The following is a 5,216-nucleotide window of genomic DNA, read 5'->3' as shown; positions in this document are numbered from 1 at the left end:
CGCTGCTGCACCTCCACACTGGGCAGCCTCGCTTTTCGCGGTCCCGACAAAGGCGCAACCCACCCTCGGATTCTCGGCCTCAGCGGCAGCCACAGCAGCGCCAGCAGGCGCCTGTATCCGGACCTCGGCGGCCCGCCACGCCAATGGATATATCTCCAACCCGCAGCCGGTCGTGCACGCCTATCCTGGCGCGCACGAGTGTTAGCATCCTCTCCGGTCGGTGTTCCCTTTCGTAGATCGCAAGTATTCCTCTTGCGAGGGGGAGAGAATGTTCATGCTGAACAATGGGGAAAAATCGCCAGGGGAGCATCACTGGGAACAAATGTACCTGTCGCCATGTTAATTGTACTTTTGCTTTGGCACTATGTAAATAAACCTCCAAGAAGACGGATCGCTTTTTTTCTACTGCGAATCATCACATCAACCTCTACGCATTTTTCACTGGGAAAATTGGACCCGTGCTGCCAGGCCCCCTACACAAACAACGTCATTTTCGGAAGCTTCAGAGTTAAGGCGGCAAACAAAAACGAACATCCTAGGAGCAACATCGGCAAGTGACATCGGTTTTCGCTGAGAAACTCCCGAGATTGTAGAGTGTTGTGATCCAGGCGTAGGAACCGAAGAAGTAGAGATCACCGCTATCACAGGATGAGCGTCTCTGTTGCTGTCCACCGTCGAGACAGTAGAATCAGCAGCATACGACGTGGAAGCCTGATCAGCATTAACAGAGCCGCAGTTCGAGTTGATCAAGGTGCTGCAGCACGCAAGAGTTGTCAGCCACGGCCGAGGTGACATTTGCAGATAAGTTTTGTGGGCTGAACTGCATAAGGGAGCTCGCAGGGTCTGGAACATGAATTATAGAAATATTAGGCAAAGTGCTCAAATTAATAATAGGCGAATAACTTAGAAATTTCAGACTTTTGAAGTAGGACTCCGCCGTCTGAAAACGTTTGGAAAGCTCCTCGAATCCACAGGCTGAAACTCAAGATGAGTTTGCCTCATAAAAATTCTCATATCGAATTTAATATGAATGCAGCTTGGGCACGTTTAATGGCCTGCCGCTGGGTAATTTTGCGGCCGTTGATTAGTTTAGTAAGAATTTCTAATAATTCGTTAAAGGCGTACGAGTTTTATAATAAACTAGTAAGCCAGGCGAACTCTGTTACGCCACTTTCGACAAATTATCCGTTTAATTGAAGTGTTCTTTGGTAAACCACATTTTTTGTGGTGTATTGTGGTTAATGTAATTATCTAGGGACCAAATAGCCTCTGGGATGTTAAAATCACCAAGAACTACTAACTAAGTGGTCCCTATCCGAAAGTCTTTTATAGATTAACTGAATAGCGGAAAGATGGTTTCAATAAATAGGAAGTTCCGACAATGGAGGAAAGAGGAAACTGTCTCGTTGGTGGTATTGCCATAAGGGGTTTTTTCAAGGTAAGCTGATTATCCGCCTTACCAATTTCGGACGGTAGTCCGGGCCTGACACCCTGGTAGGGAGCTGGGGCTCTGAGAGGACAACTGTTGGGACCCTCCAGTGGACAAAACGGATATGGGCAACACCGGGGGCACGGTCTCACCCGCGACACCTTCGGATAACGAATATTTTCTAGCACTCTATCTCAGGATTCTTGAAATTTGTCCTGAGGTCGATGGCTATGTCGAGGAAGGCTGCTGTTAGGAGCCTGCCACGCTGGTTGGGATCCTCTTAGATGCTGCACACCAGTTGATCTTCGTGTGCTCACGCGTTGTCTGAATCGGGCATTTTCCCTTACTACATTTCGTCTCTCCTCGCTTAAGTTCTGTGAACACACTTGTTGCTGGCATGCATGCCTTGTGAGGAGACCGATGTTCAAACGTCGTGCTCTAGGCATTTTGAACTATATGCAAAGTGGTTAATTTAACCTCAAATCCACAAAATTTTCACAGTTCAACTTACCAGCTTAAAGACAAATGCTGGTTTCCAATTGAAATGTTAGGAAACGAATAACTTTTTTTTTTTTGCAAAACCATGGAAATCGGTTGGTGCGTTCTGGAGTTATGTATATGATATGGGCCTATAGGCAGAGTGGTTAATTTAACCTCAAATCCGCATAATTTACATAGTTCAACTCACCACCTTTTCTGTTGCAATTATTCTTGAAAAATTCCGAAGAAGAGGACACTAAGCTTGCCTCAAATGCTACAAATTCCCAAGGCTCAGATGCACCATTTGTTTTACTAAACCATTCGAAAGTGCCCAAAAAGTTAATTAAAATCGGGGACAAAGACAGGCCGGCAATAGCTGAGAATATTTCCACCGCTGGTCCCGATTGGATAGTAATTCTGTCCTATCCGGGAAATTCTGGTCTTAATCAAGGACTATAGGCAGAGCGGTTAATTTAACCTCTAATCCACATAATTTATACATTACACTCACCACCTTTTCTGTTGCAATTATTCTTGAAAAAGACGCTGAAATATATGAGGAAGAAGAAGAGGACACTAAGCTTCCCTGAAAAGCACCAAATTCCCAAGGCTCAGATGCACAATTTGTATTAGTAAGCCATTCGAAAGTGCCCAATATTAAATTTATTAAAATCGGGGACGAAGACAGTCCGGCAATAGCTGAGAATGAATAACTTATTTTTTTACTGATTCTTCACAATTTCACAAAATTTGTTTTGTTTTGTTTTGTTTCATAAAATAAACTGAGTAGAGAATTAAGGCATGCTATGTATCAGTGATGGCCTTTATGCAAAAATGACTTTCCCGATTTTCTGTTGCAATTTTTCCTGAATTTTCTTTACTGCTTATATAACGAATTCAAAGACCTTTCCAACGAATGCAAAACCGTGGAAATCGGTTCATGCGTCGTGTTCCCTAAATGTTGCACCGCACATTCAGCTGATCCACCATCGACGAAATGAAATATATTTGCAGAAATTGATGCGGTTCCTCTGTTGTTGGCACCAATGAACCATGCAAATGATATATTTGCCCTTGTATCTGTAATTGCAAACAATCATTTGTTGAAGAATCGTGTGATGGTGTAGTCCGTAGAGTATATGTTGTTATTATGTTGCAATTCTTTTTGTTTGTCTAAGTGATTGTAACTTTTACCTTGCAAGTCGGCATGAAGCCGCCTTCTCGAATGATATTAGCTCCAAAGGAAGTCATGCGAAAGCAGTTATTATATTCAAGGATGTGTTGAAGAAAATGGCTGGAATCTGGATCACTTCCATCGAACAATGCTTTCAGTGACTGTGGTGGTGTAAGTAATGGATCCAGTTTGACTTTTCCACTTGCGCAGCACAATCCAGCAGTTTCCCTTTTAAACTTTAACGCATTGCAATATCGGCATATAGTCGTCATAGTTCCAATATCTAATTTTCTATCATCTCTGTAGTTCGCAGAGGGATCATATTGAAATGCCAAGCGATTGTATGATGCCAATGATCTTCGTGTGCTCACGCGTCGTCTTAATCGGTCATATTCTCTTCTTGCATTTCGTCTTTCCTCGCTTAAGTTCTGTGAATACCCTTGTTGCTGGATTGCATGCCTTCTGCGGAGAACGATGTTCACACGTCGTGCTCTAGGCATTTTGGACTATAGGCAGAGCGGTTAATTTAACCTCTAATCCACATAATTTACACAGTTCAACTTACCACCCTAAATACAAATGCTGATATGAAACGAATAACTTATTTTACTCCAAATGAAACACAATTTCGATTTGTCATTAAATCAACTGAGTAACGCATTATGGCATGCTATGTGGGAGTGTTGGCGCTTTATGCAAAAATGATTTTCCCGCTTTCTGTTGCAATTTTTCCTGAATTTTCTTTACTGCATAAAATCACAAATTCCGAGACCTTTCCAACGAATGCAAAACCGTGGAAATCGGTTCGTGCGTTCTGGAGTTAATTGATCCCCGCAGAAAACTCGACTTATTTTTATATAATAGATGAAAAGTATTTAATTTGCGCGACGAAGGAGCCGATCAAAACAAAGAGCGAGCGAGACAAATCAGAGCTTTTAACTAAGCATCGCAAAACCAGTAGTTTGTGGATATGTACGCGGTATACAGAAACGCTTGCACCAACATCAAAGCTGGACCGAACGCAGCGGTAAACGCACAGCAGAGAAAATAAAGGCAAGTATAATAAAAAAATAATAAATCCGAATTAGTTTTCGACAAAAGATTTTTTCGTTTCGGAGCACCGACTTATCGTTTTCAAAAACGAAAAATTTTTTCGATTTGAAAAACGTTCACCTTTGTCTGGCCGGAATAAAAAGTAAAAGACTTTTTTTTATATGAAATCAGATCATATTTACAAAGGAAAAAAATTTTTTACTCAGTGGTCTATGATGTTTATTCCACACCACCACAAGATCATTCTGGCACGTAGTTATTTTATAAAAAAAATTATTTCTGACCCCACCCCAGATTTGACATCAACATTTTTGCCGTGCTCAACAAGATTTTTCATTTTGGCGATAGGTCGATAAGTCCATCGCAATCTATCCTTTTGGTGGATTGAAACAGCCAGCCAAAAATTTCTTATAAAATATTAAAGAATGCATTTATAACTTTAAAGGAGCGCGAAAGATGTTGTGTTATTTAATTTTATTACTTAAATGGTCAAAATTGACCAAATAATTAATTGAGACCACCGGAATTAAAGCTGTGAAAAATGTGGCAGCATCTTAGATGTCTAGATTTGCTTAACTCCAGCATGTTGGCCTTTTCCAGGCTTCGAAATAAGCAATTGTAAATATAAAAGGCAGTACTTCACGTTTTTTGCTTTTTACCAAACACACAATTTAGCTGATTGGGCAGTGAGAAACGATGAGAAAACGAAACATTCCGCGATAGCAAAAATTTGTCGAAAACCGGAGCAGCTAAGAACGAAATCGTACGATTTCGCCCAAAACGAAAACGAAAAAATTTTACGATTACCGGACCAGGCCTGACTGTCTTTATATAAAACGATTCAGATGTTAAGGTAAAGTAAAGAACACCGAAACACTGATCAAATGCCAAAAAATTGACCTTTGAGAACACAGGTACACAGCCAAAAATTTCCACGAACCATTTCAAGTTTTCCATGATATTTGGGTGCTCCTGAGTAAAAGTCCCCAAGTTCATCATGAGGACATTTTATTGGATTTATTAAACGAATAAAACAGCTTTTTTGGTTTTATTATCTACTCCTATTTGCTGTCAAATTTC

At 41.0% G+C, this 5,216-nt stretch overlaps 1 long non-coding RNA gene across 1 annotated transcript; it reads right to left on the bottom strand.

Moving 5' to 3' along the window:
- Positions 1-1,128: 1,128 nt before the first annotated feature.
- LOC138928961 (uncharacterized) lies at positions 1,129-3,934 on the bottom strand. Its single transcript, XR_011445370.1, has 6 exons — positions 3,649-3,934; positions 3,104-3,589; positions 2,421-2,989; positions 2,118-2,362; positions 1,941-2,058; positions 1,129-1,881 (listed from the first exon to the last, which is right to left on the bottom strand). It is a non-coding gene; the product is annotated as an uncharacterized lncRNA (long non-coding RNA).
- Positions 3,935-5,216: the final 1,282 nt, after the last annotated feature.

Source organism: Drosophila kikkawai, chromosome 3R (genome assembly GCF_030179895.1).
Source record: "Drosophila kikkawai strain 14028-0561.14 chromosome 3R, DkikHiC1v2, whole genome shotgun sequence".
NCBI lineage: Eukaryota > Metazoa > Arthropoda > Insecta > Diptera > Drosophilidae > Drosophila > Drosophila kikkawai.
This window is presented reverse-complemented; position numbering and strand designations above follow the sequence as displayed.